The sequence below is a fragment of the Oncorhynchus mykiss genome, chromosome 11 (assembly GCF_057628025.1).
Source record: "Oncorhynchus mykiss isolate SJ-2025 chromosome 11, ASM5762802v1, whole genome shotgun sequence".
Lineage (NCBI taxonomy): Eukaryota > Metazoa > Chordata > Actinopteri > Salmoniformes > Salmonidae > Oncorhynchus > Oncorhynchus mykiss.
The window spans coordinates 63,792,306-63,809,984 of record NC_143032.1 but is presented as its reverse complement, the minus strand read 5'-3'; the positions used below and the strand labels follow the sequence as shown (position 1 = coordinate 63,809,984).

Sequence of the window (17,679 nt, the reverse complement as noted above, 5' to 3'; positions counted from 1 at the left end):
GACCAATAACATCTGATAAATATGTGTATGTAACCAATAACATCTGATAAATATGTGTATGTAACCAATAACATCTGTTAAATATGTGTATGGACCAATAACATCTGTTAAATATGTGTATGGACCAATAACATCTGTTAAATATGTGTATGTGACCAATAACATCTGATAAATATGTGTATGGACCAATAACATCTGTTAAATATGGACCAATAACATCTGTTAAATATGTGTATGTGACCAATAACATCTGATAAATATGTGTATGTAACCAATAACATCTGATAAATATGTGTATGTAACCAATAACATCTGTTAAATATGTGTATGGACCAATAACATCTGTTAAATATGTGTATGGACCAATAACATCTGATAAATATGGACCAATAACATCTGATAAATATGGACCAATAACATCTGTTAAATATGTGTATGGACCAATAACATCTGATAAATATGTGTATGGACCAATAACATCTGTTAAATATGTGTATGGACCAATAACATCTGATAAATATGGACCAATAACATCTGATAAATATGGACCAATAACATCTGATAAATATGGACCAATAACATCTGATAAATATGGACCAATAACATCTGATAAATATGGACCAATAACATCTGATAAATATGGACCAATAACATCTGATAAATATGGACCAATAACATCTGTTAAATATGGACCAATAACATCTGTTAAATATGGACCAATAACATCTGTTAAATATGGACCAATAACATCTGTTAAATATGTGTATGTGACCAATAACATCTGTTAAATATGGACCAATAACATCTGTTAAATATGTGTATGTGACCAATAACATCTGTTAAATATGGACCAATAACATCTGTTAAATATGTGTATGTGACCAATAACATCTGATAAATATGTGTATGTAACCAATAACATCTGATAAATATGTGTATGGACCAATAACATCTGATAAATATGTGTATGGACCAATAACATCTGATAAATATGTGTATGTAACCAATAACATCTGATAAATATGTGTATGTAACCAATAACATCTGATAAATATGTGTATGTAACCAATAACATCTGATAAATATGTGTATGGACCAATAACATCTGATAAATATGTGTATGTAACCAATAACATCTGATAAATATGTGTATGTAACCAATAACATCTGATAAATATGTGTATGTAACCAATAACATCTGATAAATATGTGTATGTAACCAATAACATCTGTTAAATATGGACCAATAACATCTGTTAAATATGTGTATGTAACCAATAACATATGTTAAATATGGACCAATAACATCTGTTAAATATGTGTATGTAACCAATAACATCTGATAAATATGTGTATGTAACCAATAACATCTGATAAATATGGACCAATAACATCTGTTAAATATGTGTATGTAACCAATAACATATGTTAAATATGGACCAATAACATCTGTTAAATATGTGTATGTGACCAATAACATCTGATAAATATGTGTATGGACCAATAACATCTGTTAAATATGTGTATGTAACCAATAACATCTGATAAATATGGACCAATAACATCTGTTAAATATGTGTATGTAACCAATAACATATGTTAAATATGGACCAATAACATCTGTTAAATATGTGTATGTAACCAATAACATCTGATAAATATGTGTATGTAACCAATAACATCTGATAAATATGTGTATGTAACCAATAACATCTGATAAATATGTGTATGTGACCAATAACATCTGATAAATATGTGTATGTGACCAATAACATCTGATAAATATGTGTATGGACCAATAACATCTGATAAATATGTGTATGTAACCAATAACATCTGATAAATATGTGTATGTGACCAATAACATCTGATAAATATGTGTATGGACCAATAACATCTGATAAATATGTGTATGTAACCAATAACATCTGATAAATATGTGTATGTAACCAATAACATCTGATAAATATGTGTATGTGACCAATAACATCTGATAAATATGTGTATGTGACCAATAACATCTGATAAATATGTGTATGTGACCAATAACATCTGATAAATATGTGTATGGACCAATAACATCTGTTAAATATGTGTATGGACCAATAACAACTGATAAATATGGACCAATAACATCTGATAAATATGGACCAATAACATCTGTTAAATATGTGTATGTGACCAATAACATCTGTTAAATATGGACCAATAACATCTGTTAAATATGTGTATGTGACCAATAACATCTGATAAATATGTGTATGTAACCAATAACATCTGATAAATATGTGTATGTAACCAATAACATCTGATAAATATGTGTATGTAACCAATAACATCTGTTAAATATGTGTATGGACCAATAACATCTGTTAAATATGGACCAATAACATCTGTTAAATATGTGTATGTGACCAATAACATCTGTTAAATATGGACCAATAACATCTGTTAAATATGTGTATGTGACCAATAACATCTGTTAAATATGTGTATGTGACCAATAACATCTGTTAAATATGTGTATGTGACCAATAACATCTGTTAAATATGTGTATGTGACCAATAAGATTTGATTTGAGTGGACTGGCATACAGAGGGTTAACACAAGACATGCAGCTACCATTAGTGTGAACTGTCTGAGGATGGCTTGAAATAGGCCCTGGTCTAGCGATAGCCTCTGTCTGGGTGATGGATGGTGCCTCTGCTTTCCTTCAGCCTCTTTAAAAACTCTAGGTCAACTATTACGTGGCTGCAACTTTCCAACTAATCCGCAAACAAATGACCAGATTCAAGACATGATTTTAGGGCATTTTGCCGGGCTACTGACACTAATAAAAAGTTATCACAAACTGAGAAAAGTATTTATGGTGTTAGCAGGTTAGCATTTTTTTGCCATGAATCTTGTTCTGGAGGTAGGTCTGCAGAGTGGTAACTAGCTGGCACAGCCACAAAGTCATAAAATGTCAAACCTAACCTTAACCACATTGCTAACACTAATGCCTAACCCTCAAACTAAGAAAAAAAAGCACATCTGTATTTACATTAATTTTTCAATGTAGCCAATTATAACTGTGGATCTGGCATATCTAAGGGGAAATCACTCAGTTTTGCCTCCAAGACAAGACTCATGACAATAAACGTCAACCTGCATTTTGTTACCGGTTAAAGATGACACTATAATAGAGATTTAAATGAGAGTTTGAGAAGAAGGAAACAGAGATCTTTTTAATGTAAGAATGCTGTTAACTGACTACAGCTCAGCCTACAACACCATAGTACCCTCCAAGCTCATCATTAAGCTTGAGACCCTGGGTCTTGACCCCGCCCTATGCAACTGGGTCCTGGACATCCTGATGGGCCGCCTCCAGGTGGTGAAGGTAGGAAACAACATCTCCACTCCGCTGATCCTCCACACTGGTGCCCCACAAGGGTGTGTTCTCAGCCCCCTCCTGTACTCCATGTTCACCCATGACTGCATTGCCATGCACGCCTCCAACTCAATCATCAAGTTTGCAGACAACACAAAAGTAGTAGGCTTGATTACCAACAACAACGAGACAGCCTACAGGGAGGAGCTGAGGGCCCTCAGAGTGTGGTGTCAGGAAAATAACCTCTCAATCAATGTCAGCAAAACAAAAGAGATGATTGTGGACTTCAGGAAACAGCAAAGGGAGCACCAATAACCACCCGAGCCACTGCCTGTTCACCCTGTTTCCATCCAGAAGACAAGATCAGGACAGGTGCATCAAAGCTGGGACCAAGAGACTGAAAAACAACTTCTATCTCAAGACCATCAGATTGTTAAACAGCCACCACTAACATTGAGTGGCTGCCTACCTACAGATTTGATATCATTGGCCACTTTATTAAATGGAACACTAGTCACTTTAATAATAATGCTTTAAGAATGTTTACATATCTCGCATTACTCATCTCATATGTATATAATGTATACTGTATCATTCAATATCTATTCTTTACTATCTATTGCATCTCTGTCACTGCTCATCCATATATTTTATACTTATATATTCTTATCCCATTCCTTTACTAAATCGTGTGTATTAGGTTTTGTTGACGAATTTGTTAGGTATTAGGTTGTGTTGTGGAATTGTTAGATATTACCTGTTAGATACTGCTGCACTGTCAGATCTAGAAGCACAAGCATTTCGCTACACTCGCAATAACATCTGCTAACAGTGTGTATGTGACCAATACATTTGATTTGAGGACAATTTGCTGGATCTGATCTCATGCATAATGAGTCTACCTTTTGGACTAAAGGGAAATACACTACCGTTAAAAAGTTTGGGGTCACTTAGAGATGTCCTTGTTTTTGAAAGAAAAGCACATTTTTTGCCCATTAAAATAACATCAAATTGATCAGAAATACAGCGTAGACATTGTTAATGTTGTAAATGACTATTGTAGCTGGAAACGGCTGATTTTTTATGGAATATCTACTGTACATAGGTGTACAGAGGCCCATTATCAGCAACCATCACTCCTGTGTTCCAATGGCACTTTGTGTTAGCTAATCCAAGTTTAGCATTTTAAAGTGCTAATTGATCATTAGAAAACCCTTTTGCAATTATGTTAGCACAGCTGAAAACTGTTGTCCTCATTAAAGAAGCAATAAAACTGTCCTTCTTTAGACTAGTTGAGTATCTGGAGCATCAGCATTTGTGTGTTCAATTACAGGCTCAAAATGGCCAGAAACAAATAACTTTCTTCTGAAACTCGTCAGTCTATTCTTGTTCTAAGACATTATGCGCTATTCCATGCGAGAAATTGCCAAGAAACTGAAGATGTCATACAACGCTGTGTACTACTCCCTTCACAGAACAGCGCAAACTGGCTCTAACCAGAATAGTCCGGGCACTGGCTGGGCCACTCAAGGACATTCAGAGACTGGTCCCGAAGCCACTCCTCTGATGTCTTGGCTGTGTGCTTAGGGTTGTTGTAGTGTTGGAAGGTGAACCTTTGCCCCAGTCTGAGGTCCTGAGTGCTCTGGAACAGGTTTTCATCAAGGATCTCTCTGTACTTTTCTTCATTAATCTTTGCCTCGATCCTGTCCCTGCCGCTGAAAAACATCCCCACAGCATGATGCTGCCACCACCATCCTTCACAGTAGAGATAGTGGCAGGTTTCCTCCAGATGTGATGCTTGGTATTCAGGACAAAGAGTTCAATCTTAGTTTCATCAGACCAGAGAATCTTGTTTCTCATAGTCTGAGTTTTTAGGTGCCTTTTGGCAAACTCCAAGTGGGCTGTCATGTGGCCACTCTACCATAAAGGCCTGATTGGTGGAGTGCTGCAGAGATGGTTGTCCTTCTGGAAGGTTCTCCCCATCTCCACAGAGGAACTCTAGAGCTCTCTCAGAGTGACAATTGGGTTCTTGGTCACCTCCCTGACTAAGGCCCTTTTCCCCAGATTGCTCCCCCGGCCAGCTGTAGGAAGAGTCTTGGTGGTTCCAAACTTCTGCCATTTAAGAAAGATGGAGGCCACTGTGTTCTTGGGGACTTTCAATGCTGCAGAAATGTTTTGGTACCCTTCCCCAGATATGTGCCTCGACACAAACCTATCTCGGAGCTCTTACAGACAATTCCTTCAACCTCATGGCTTGGTATATATAGACAGGTGTGTGCCTTTCCACATCATGTCCAATCAATTGAGTCTCATAGCAAAGGGTCTGAATAGTTATGTAGATAAGGTTGTTGTTGTTCTTCACTTTGTCATTATGGGGTATTGTGTGTAGATTGATGAGGAAAATAACGAATTTAATCAATTTTAGAATAAGGCTGTAACGTAACAAAATGTGGAAAAAGTCAAAGGGTCTGAATATTTTCCAAATGCACTGTAGATTAGGTGGTTAGAATGAAAAACAAAGCTACTTTGTAGCAAGAGGAGTTTACTGGTTTCCTGACCAACACCTACTGAGGGCAGTAAACACTTCATATGTTTTCATAAGATCATAATAGATCATCAATACTGCCTGCTTTGTGCAGTCTGAATGACAGACTGGACCAAACATACTCACTCACACAAAGCAGTAATGAAAACCGAGCTGCCAGTGTCCTTGCCCTCCCTGTATGCACTCCACTTGCATTTGGACTATTTTTAATGATGAGGTTCAATGTGAATGCAAGTGCAAACATCCTATGATGGAAATACTAGCAACTTATGCTCCTTATTAGACTAATCCACACTGTGTTTTATTCAATATCCTGTCACATACTTTCACATTCAACCAATGTTGGGGATGCAATCTTTATTTGAATGTATTCAGTCTTAGTCATGTTTGACTTGTGAGTGTCCTCCCCTTTGAAAGACAAGCGTGGGTAGACGGTTTGGTAGTTGGTTTGTTCCATCAGCATCAGACAGGGCAGGTCCAATCTCTAAATGGACCGACCCGCACGTAATCCCATCAAAATGGAGACCGCATGACCTTATCTGCAAGAAAGAGCCTGGGCCTGGGAGGTATTCATTTAGGAGATCCTGATGACATTACATGGAGAGAGAGAGATGGTGGAATACAGAAAAAAGAGAGGAATGTATAAAGAGGGATGGGAAAAGGGAGTGGAATGGAGACAGGAGGAGTGGAGAGAGATGAAGGGGAGAGGAGGAAGGAGAGATGAGATGGGAAACTGGAAAGAGGAGAGGGGTAGACAGAAAAGAAAGAGAGAGGGTTGAAGGAGAATAGAGAAAGTGAGAGAGGAATGGAGGAGAGCTAAAGCCCACTAGCCATGTAGGTACACAGATTACCCCTGAAAGAAACCTGCTTCAATAGTGCTCTGTAGTGGAGTCAACCTTCACAAGGATATTTTGATAATGGCGAACGGTTTAAAGTAAACTTTTATGGTTACTTCGTACTGCTGTTGCCGGTTGGCAATCCCTTTTTAACCTATAATAACTGGAATTATTAATTTTAATGTTGACTTCAATCAATCCCCTGCTTAGTGTAGATAAGACATAGGAATTCCCCCCATGCCAATAACAATAGAACAGTTCCCTCACCACTGCAGTGGCCCTGGATCTGAGCCCCTCCCTGTTCAACTGGGTCTTAGACTTCCTCACGGGTCGCCCCCAGGTGGTGAGGCGGGGCAACAACACCATTTCTATACTGATCCTCAACACAGGGATCACCCAGGCAGTGTGTGCTCAGCCCCCTCCTGTACTCTCTGTCCCTTATGACTTAGTGGATACACAACAGTGGTAGGCCTGATCAACAACAATGCTGAGATGGCCTACGGGGTGGAGGTTAGTGCCCTGGCGGAGTGGTGCCGGGGAAATAACCTCTCTCTCAACATCAACAAAACGAAGGAGTTGATCATGGACTAGAGGAGACTGCAGAGAGAGCACGCCCCCATTCACATCGACAGGGCCGCAGTGGAGAGGATCACTGAGGACCTGAAATGGTCCCACCACACCCACACCGTAGTGAAGAAGAGCCACAGCACCTCTTCAACCTCAGGAGGCTGAAGAAATTTGGCGTGACTCCTAAGATGCTCCTGAACTTCTACAGATAAACCATCGAGAGCATTCTGTCGGGCTGCATCACCATCTGGCAACTGCACCGCCCACAACCACATGGCTCTCCATAGCTTGCCAGTTACGCTGCCTGGCACCTTAGACACTGTCACTTGCTGGCTACCACCCGGTACTCTGCCCTGCAGCTTAAAGACTGCTGCCCCATGTATATAGAAACATTGAACACTGGTCACTTTAACAATATTTACACACTGTTTTACCCACTTTATATGTACTGTATTCTAGTCATGGCTGATCCTGGCTCATCCTGGCTCATCCTGTATTAATACTGCTGTACACACCTTTTTTCTATTCATAAACTGTCCATGCTGTCTATACACACAATTTATATATATATATATAGAGAGAGAGAGAGAGAGAGATATATTCCGGGCTTGGGCATTGCTCATTCTGATATTGCTCGTTCTGATCTTTTTTATATTTTGGGATTATGTGTGTATTGTTATTGTATTGATAAATATTACTGCACTGTTAGTTCTAGAAACACAGGTATTTCACTGCACCTGCTATAACATCTGCAAACCTGTTTATGCGACCAAGAAATTTTGATTTAATATGAATGGAACTAATAGTGTTGTGATATCATGTGACAGTGCTGGTCAAAATTAATGGCACTTGGATATGCACTCAACTCCCCACACTACAGTGTGTCCTACATTAAAACTAAAGACTGAAATACATTGCATTCACTGAACAGCACATCCAGCTGATTTCACAGATGCAGGGTATAATGGCCAATGATATATCAGGTAACTGCTACTGATCTCTGGGATTTGTATTAGAATATCACCTAGTTCCCATTTACAAAAACGATGTCACATAATACTTAGCAGAGTTACATTTGAGTCAGGAAGGGAGGGATGATCCAAACAGGTTATGTGCCTTGGCTCCCAGAGAACACACACTGGTTCCTGTTTGGCCCATATGGTCACCCAGCCATGCCAGCCCCTTACCACCGAGCTAGGAAACACAGAGAGCCCTAACAGAGAAGCTGTGGGGAGCACACCACTTACCACCGAGCTAGGAAACACAGAGAGCCCTAACAGATAAGCTGGAGAGCACACCGTTTGCTGCTGGATGCAGCTTTTACACTATAGTCTGTGGCTGTGCTTCACCAGGTTGACAGCCGTTTGGAAAGAGGTAAACCCAAAATACAACATGAGAGAAAATTGTGAAAATGGAGGCATGCATGTGTGAAGAGATGTGAGACTTTATGCAGGAAAAACCTTGCTCTAATAAAGAACGGTACTATGGGTATCCTGAGTAAGAGAAGTATGTGGTTCAAATGTTCATTGAAGATGGGCAAGCGAGGTTAGAGGACGTGGCTGAATAACATTATTTTACAATGCCAAGTAATTACCGGATTGACTCATTCCAGATATATGCAAATGATTTATCTGTTAATGTTTCATTTGCTTCGTGCTTAGACCGGGGGACTTACAAGGCTGACGCACTGGGTCTATTTAGAGCCTCCACCTCTCAAGGATGTAGCTTTGAGTCAGGTGGTGTTGCCAGTGGTTGGTTCCTAATCTTTTTTAGTTACTGTACCACCAACTAAATTGTGCTCTACCCGGAGTACCCCTTAAGTACCCCCTCATGTGCATTTCACCAGTAGGCCTATGGTCTCATGAGTCTTCTCAAAAACCCCTTGTAGATAGGCCAAGTACCCCTAGGGGTCCTAGTACCACTGGAAGGGTGTACAGCATGTACCCCTATAGTGTATGGTCCACCTGAGAGAAAATGGTTTGGGTTTAAATTTGACCCACCTTGCACACACTGGTTGAATGAAAGTTGTTTCCACATCATTTCAATAAAATTAAGTTTAACCAATGTGGAATATACTTTGAATTGAGTCTGTGCCCAGTGGGGTGTGTCAAGCATATAAGATACAGGATTGATTGGTGATCTGATGTGAAAAAGACAGCCCTTTCCTCTTCCATTAGCTTTTTCCTTCATCTGAAAGCCATGGCCTACACATGACTTAATTTAGCTGTCAACACCATTAAAAGTCAAGTGAGGATAAAGAAAAATAGTCTCATATTTCCCACCAACTGTCCAGCTAGACAAAACCTCACATGAAAATATGTCAAGCCGTTTTGAAGACAACTTAAATGTTACCAAGCAAGCTTATAATTCTCCTACTACAGAGCACTTTGATGCAAATTTCCGCTTCACTGGACGTTCTCTTTGGTAGCCTATCAATCGTTGAATCAGTACCCAGCTCGCTACTGTACCCGCAGCCTTGCGCTCTTTTTGGCGGTATGCAGAGTGCTTTAAGCGCCCGGGGTGACTGGCCGCCTGATACTCATTCAACGCAGACGAGAGCTTGTTTCAGACTTGCAGAGATTTGAGACAGTAGCAACTATTGACTTCAATTTTATTTGAATAAAGAACAAATATCATGGACATCATGACTTTACTTGGTGGGTATGTCTAAAGGGATAGCCTTGATGTAACAGGACTAAAACCAAACTGTATTCTTTGATGTTAGCCTACATTATAGCTTAGTATCCCAAATACTCCAAGTAGTGTATCTGGATGGTTTGAAGCACATGTTTTACACGGACTATAAAGAAAAGTCAAGCATAGACACTCCATTCCAACAAAAACACCAAGCACATAATATTTGTCAGTATAGTTTCAAAGGCAATTCCACTGAAAAATCTGGTAAACTTCAGACGTAAGCTATGAATGAGACTGAGCAGTAAATAGCATTTTATTATGAATAAAGTGGGTATTCCTGCCAACATCCCCCTCACAGTTGCACTGCAGTCTCTCATACAATAATTAGGCCTACGTAACCGAACTTTGCATATGACAATATCAAAAAGTGTATTTTGCTATTTTACTTTACACTTAGCCTATAATGAACATTATGCTGTATTCCGCGAAAGGCTATATGAAGCAATGTAAACGAATCACTGTAGGCTAGCCTACTTGAATAAGAACAACCTCTGCTTTCCCACAACGTTCCCTCGATCAATCAACGCGCTTACCTTTGTGTGAGAGAGGAAAAGTGGATGGCCCTGATTGTTAGCCATTGCACCAGGCGAGTTGCTTGTGTCTTACGAATCTGTATTTGCTGCTATCACACTGTAGAACTGAGGTAGTTCATGTCTTCCGGTGTGTTTTTTCGATGCAGTTCTCTCTCTGCAGTAGGCTACTTCAGGAAAAGGAGATAGACAGAGAGAGAGAGAGTCAAAGAGAGAGAGAGAGAGAGAGAGAGAGAGAGAGAGAGAGAGAGAGAGGAGCAGAAGGGGCAGGGGATAGCTAGGAGAGAAAGTAAAATCAAAAATTGTATTTCATTGAGTGATGCAGGCAATTCCATCTAATGGAACAATCTCGTTAAAGGGAGAATGACGTGAAACACTGCGACGTGCAGTACTGTAGGATGTGATGAGAGGTTTTGATTTCCAGACCGAGGCTTTTTAACGAACATATTTTCTACAGATTTAAGAGCTCATGTTATTCTTCAAATACCTTGATAAAGTTTCATATTGAGCAATGGAAATTGATCGTTTTTGCATGTTTTTGTGGCAAAGCAACAACAAAGAAATTCAGATGACATGCTGAAGATGAATGGCATACATTTGAAAGGCAAATTAATTGTGCTGTAAAACGGATTGTATTTTCTGAAAAGTTTGTGTCATATAGCCTTATGTTAATGTGGCAGTGTATCATTGTGACTCGTTATTGTAATGGAGTCAGTCTTGCTCTCGCCGGCATCATTTCAAATTCCATTTGATGCGACAACAGCTCGACCTGTTGCAAACCATTGTGCCAAATTATAATTCCCGCCACAGTCTCGAACAGCGTAGTGTGTAGGCTAAATAAAACACATTTACAAATTCACCTTATAGCAATGTTTTCAAGTTCACTTGATTAAAATGATTCATTCTGTATCTTACATATTTGAAAACATACAAGGCTGGTATAATATTGAAAGTAGTTTATCCTGCTAAAAGCGCAGTGCGTTAGGTGTAATATGCTGAACGGGGGGATAATGACTTATTTAAATGACTGATTTCCTTCAATAAACTGTAACTCAGTAAAATCTTTGAAATGTTTGCATGTTGCGTCTATATATTTTTGTTTAGTGTAGTTTGTAACCGCAGAAGGCCAACTAGGCGACATCAGCGTTTTCATATTACGCTATCCACGGTCCTGAAAGACATTTTCCGCGAATGACCGCTGTCCATGGCCCTGACTCCATAAATTATTTCAGTGATGAATTTGCGCCTTAAAAACACCACTACTACAGCGCGTTGGTGGATAAGACAGACACTGGATACATGAATTATTCATTACCTTTCCATTAAAGTTCTTCAGAAAATTCTGTGAATTAGGCCAATGTCATATGTGGGCCACACCACAATTTTCTCTCAATAAGCTAAATGGCTGAGTCATGAGTCAGTCCTAATCTGAACAACCACTATTATTATTATTATTATTATTACCACTATTATATTACAGGTTCCACTGTTTGTTTTATGCTTGATTAGTTACAAGCATGAATTCATCAAGATGACCCAAGCAAATATGAATAGGCATGCTTTCCTACTTAATTCGGCCTTACCTTAGTAGGTTACATCTATTTTCTTTTGTGTCTCAGTGAAGCTTTCTGTCTGGTTCATTCTTGTTGTAACTCCATTCTTAACCACAGATTGGGCTTTTTCTCAAGTATAATCTAAGAAAAACAGTGAATAGAACATTAACATTGGCATAAAGGAGAATTGGAATTATGTGTTGGCCTTTTGTGAAAAGCACGGGATCTGCTCTCACTAAATGTTAAAACAGAATTTCAATTGGGATATTAATATGAGTTCTTCCCTTTCTGCAAACATAGGTGTGTACCTGCACAGAGCAATACAGGGCAGTCCATGACCCAAGGCTGGTGTCACCAGAAGAATACCAGAAGAAGAATACTGACTGACAATCAATTAACAAGATGCCATGCGCATCTATAATGAATGGCACCCATCATTACTTGGCAGAACATTGGCTGTTGCAAGATGAACTCAATGAATGCTATTAATTTAGTCAAAGTGTTTCAAAGTATCACCCTGATCTATCAACACGCCCAGGTCAGTGCACCTTCTTCTCTGAGCAATAACACTGAGGGCATAGTGATCACTGTTTCCCTGTTCAGCATTGAATATGAGTAATATAGCTGATGAAAGTAACTGCAATCAGTCATGAAAAGAAAAAGAGACTTCAAAAGTATCTGAGAGTTTATTATTTTAGTTATTTCTATGCACACAATACAGTACGACACAGATTATAATTCTTACCTGTTACAGAATATCACACAAAGACTGTATGTATAATAATGCTGTATAATTACATAACGGAACACAGGCTCTCTCAAAGATAAGTAGGTTCTTCTGATGAAGTGAGAGACAGTGAGCACTGTGCTTGTTATGTCAAATCCTAGCACTTCTCAAACCCAAGAGCTGTGGAGAGAGACGGTCAGAGAATAAAGTGAGGGACTGATGCAAGCGGCAGCACACTCAGTCCTACAGTACTCACATCATTAAAGACCAAAATCCGTCGTAGCAGTACCACAGAGGAACAAGATCCACTGCAGAGAGATGATTATTATCTGCACAAAACATCCCATTTAATGTTCTTCTGTGGGGGTTACCTCTTGCTGTATATGAGATTTAAGTCATAGTAAGATATGATTGTCAAAGGATTGCATTTAAAATGGATTCCAGCAGTTTGAGCTAAATTCAAAGATGTAGAGGGTAGCACTGGTGTAATGATACTGTCAGGAATTGGTGGTATTATGTTGATATATTTTTAGGGGGGATTCTGTTTGAATGTCAAGAAATGGAAAGAGTGCTTGACACAGGCGATATAACGTACGTAGCGTGAATTAAATACCATCACAGTACATTTCCCACATGAAGAAATGCATTTATATACAGAGACACACTCACATGCATACATACCGGCATGGACACACTCACTCACACACACACTTACAAAAGAGAGGCACCTGTCTTTGTCCTCTGATTTTGATGATTCACAGGAGCGGTGATCTGAGGCTGGGGACACTCTCTGCTTTTCATTCAGAGCTGGAAGACAACATCTCCTCAGGCCTAAGACTCAATTTACTACTTCTGGAGAGCCAAGGAGCACTTAGCTTAATGTACGGGAGAACAGAATGGCCCTCTCTCTCTCTCCCACACACACACACACTCTGACGCACATGGCCACACACACACACACAAACTCTGACGCACATGGCCACACACACACAAACACACCATCATATCACATATTCATTCACATTTCAAAGAATCCTACTTACACCAAACATGCCTATACCCATAGATACACAGAGATGCACATTAGCAGCCATTAATAGTTATAGCTTGGGTAGACTAGTGCTGCAGTCTAGCCATAAAGTGTGTTATCTTTGTCTAGACAGCGATTCAGACATTGATGATAATTGTTTTTGCCTAGTGGGAGAGGTAACTGACTTAGCTCCCACCTTCCCACTCTCTCGTTTCCTCTCTCCTTCTCTCTTATTGGTCAGCAGACCTTTAGCCCTCTCTTACACAGTTGCCAGGGAGTATACTTACATTATATAAATGGAGACAGCATGGCCATATTTACAGACACAATACCAAGTAGCCAGTGATTGTTTTGGAAAAGAGCATCATAAAAGCAAAAGGACACTGGTGTTATTGTCGTGGTGATGTGATAAATGACTGTAGCCTGAGGGGGATGTCCAATATCATCAACATGCAATCAAAAGTTCTCTGAAAACAGTAGGCAGCTAAGAAAAGTGCTTCACTGACTATTATCCCCATTGTCTTGTATGAGAGGTCACCACTGTCGGATATGGGCAGCAAATGGGTTAACATCATCATGATTGATGACAGCACATTGTTGTTGTTGTCAGGAATTGTGGCTCTGCAGACAGATCTAATTCAAATCGATTGTAGGCAGCAGCAGCAGTTTTGTAGAAAGTTATGTTATTTACAGTTTATTACAGTACTATAACCAAATGAATTATAGGAGGTAAATACTGTACATTGTACAGTACATGTACATGCATCAGGTAGCGTAATGTATTAAACAAACTTTCTTACTTCCTTAGGCCCATCGCTCCTTTGGGAGCATAGGCCATCGATGACTCTTCTCTATGGCACTCAGTTCCAGCTCATTCCACCCCAGGCAGGGATTCTTGTTATCTGCCTAATGTACAGTAGCAGTCAAACATTTGGACACACCTACTCATTCAAGGTTTTTCGTTATTTATACTATTTTCTACATTGTAGAATAACAGTGACAACATCAAAACTATGAAATAACACATATGGAATCATGTAGTAACCAAAAAAGTGTTAAACAAATCTAAAAATATGTTACATTTGAGATTCTTCAAAGTGAACACCCTTTGCTTTGATGACAGCTTTGAACACTCTTGGCATTCTCTCAACCAACTTCATTAGGTAGTCATCAGGAATATATTTCAATGAATAGTTGTGCCTTGTTAAAAGTTATTTTGTAGAATTTCTTTCCTTCTTAATGTGTTTGAGACAATCAGTTGTGTTGTGACATGGTAGAGGTGGTATACAGACGATAGCCCTATTTGGTAAAATACCAAATCGATATTATGGCAAGAACAGTTCAAATAAGCAAAGAGAAATCGACAGTCCATCATTACTTTAAGACATGAAGGTCAGTCAACCCGGAAAATTTCAAATACCTTGAAAGTGCAGTCGCAAAAACCATCAAGCACTATGGTGCAACTAGCTCTCATGAGGAGTGCCACAGGAAAGTAAGACCCAGAGTTACCTCTGCTGCAGAGGATAAGTTAGTTAGAGTTTTCAACCCCAGAAATTGCAGTCAAAATAAATGCTTCACAGAGTTCAAGTAACAGACACATCTCAACATCAACTGTTCAGAGGAGACTGTGTGAATCAGGCCTTCATGGTCAAATTGGTGCAAAGAAACCACTACTAGACACCAATAATAACAAGAGACTTGCTTGCGCCAAGAAACAAGATCAATAGACATTAGACCGGTGGAAATCTGTCCTTTGGTCTGATGAGTCCAAATTTGAGATTTTTGTTTCCAACCGCCGTGTCTTTGTGAGACGCAGAGTAGGTGAACAGATTATATCCACATGTGTGGTTCCCACCATGAAGCATGGAGGAGGAGGTGTGATGGTGTGGGGGTGTTTTGCTGGTGACACTGTCAGAAATGTATTTAGAATTCAAGGCACACTTAAGCAGCGTGGCTACCACAGCATTCTGCAGCTTAGTGAGACTGTCATTTGTTTTTCAACAAGACAATGACCCAAAACACACCTCCAGGCTGTGTAAGGGCTATTTGACCAAGAAGGTGTGGTGGAGTGCTGCATCAGATGACCTGGCCTCCACAATAACCTGACCTCAACCCAATTGAGATGGTTTGGGATGAGTTGGACCGAGTGTGAGTGAGAGAAAATCAGCCAACAAGTGCTCAGCATATGTGGGAACTCCTTCAAGAAAGTTGGAAAAGCATTCCAGGTGAAGCTGGTTGAGAGAATGCCAAGAGTGTGTAAAGCTGTCATCAAAGCAAAGGGTGGCTACTTTGAGGAATCTAAAATATATTTTGATTTGTTAAACACTTTTTTGGTTACTACATGATTCCATATGTATTATTTCATAGTTTTGATATCTTCACTATTATTCTACAATGTAGAAAATAGTAAAAATAAAGAAAAACTCTTGAATGAGTAGGTGTGTGTAGCGGGGTGCGTAATTGGCGGCAGAGAAGTCAGGCGCAGGAGAGCAGAACTGGGTAATAACCGGAGATTTATTAAGCAAAACCAACGGCATCCAGAACAACAAGATAAATGGGCATAAAAATAACCTGTTGTGCGCTCACGGGGAACATGCACAAGCACTACAATAAACAATCCCACACAAAGACATGGGGGGAACAGAGAGTTAAATACACAACAAGTAAATGAGGGAATTGAAACCAGGTGTGTGGAAAAACAAGACAAAACAAAATGGAAAATGAAAAGTGGATCGACGATGGCTAGAAGACCGGCAACGCCGACCGCCGACCACCGCCCGAACAAGGAGAGGACCCGACTTCGGCGGAAGTCGTGACAGTATGCGCAGGCTCCAGCAGCGAGCCGACGCCGGCCTCGGGGACGTCCCGGAGGGCGAGGCGCAGGGCGACCCGGACGGAGACGGTGGAACTCCCGCAGCATTGAAGGGTCCAACACGTCCTCCACCGGAACCCAGCACCTCTCCTCCGGACCGTACCCCTCCCACTCCACGAGGGACTGAAGGCCCCTCGCCCGACGCCTCAATTCCAATATAGAGAGAATGGAGTACGCCGGGGCCCCCTCGACGTCCAAAGGGGGCGGAGGAACCTCCCGCACCTCAGACTCCTGGAGCGGGCTAACCACCACCGGCCTGAGGAGAGACACATGGAACGAGGGGTTAATACGGTAATCAGGGGGAAGCTGTAACCTATGACAAACCTCCTTCACTCTCCTCAGGACTTTAAATGGCCCCACAAACCGCGGGCCCAGCTTCCGGTAGGACAGGCGGAGGGCAGGTTCCGGGTCGAGAGCCAGACACAGTCCCCTGGTGCGAACACCGGGGCCTCACTGTGGTGACGGTCTGCACTGGAGGTGAACATGGGTGGTGTCCCATGTCTCCTCCGCGCGCCTGAACCAGTCGTCCACCACAGGAGCCTCGGTCCGACTCTGATGCCAAGGCGCCAGAACCGGCTGGTACCCCAGTACGCACTGGAAGGGGGAGAGGTTAGTGGAACGAATGCTGCCCACTCCCCCGGCCGATCCTGGCAATACGACTGCAGAAACCTGCCCACATCCTGGTTCACTCTCTCCACCTGCCTATTACTCTCGGGATGAAACCCAGAGGTAAGGCTGATCGAGACCCCCAGACGTTCCATGAACGCCTTCCAGACCCTCGAAGTGAGCTGGGAACCTCGATCAGACACTATATCCTCAGGCACCCTGTAGTGCCGGAAGACGTGCGTAAATAAGGGCTCTGCAGTCTGTAGGGCCATGAGAGACCGGGCAGAGGGAGAAGACAGCAGGACTTAGAGAACCGTTCCACAACGACCAGGATCGTGGTGTTTC

The 17,679-nt window shown here is 40.8% G+C and overlaps 1 protein-coding gene across 1 annotated transcript in view; it reads right to left on the bottom strand.

Moving 5' to 3' along the window:
* The window catches only part of LOC110536172 (synaptic vesicle glycoprotein 2C), a 74,421-nt gene extending 63,701 nt beyond the window's left edge, over positions 1-10,720 (bottom strand). Inside the window, exon 1 of the mRNA XM_036936049.2 lies at positions 10,550-10,720. The gene's annotated coding sequence lies outside the window, so the exon portion shown is untranslated. The remainder of the gene's footprint in view (positions 1-10,549) is intronic.
* Positions 10,721-17,679: the final 6,959 nt, after the last annotated feature.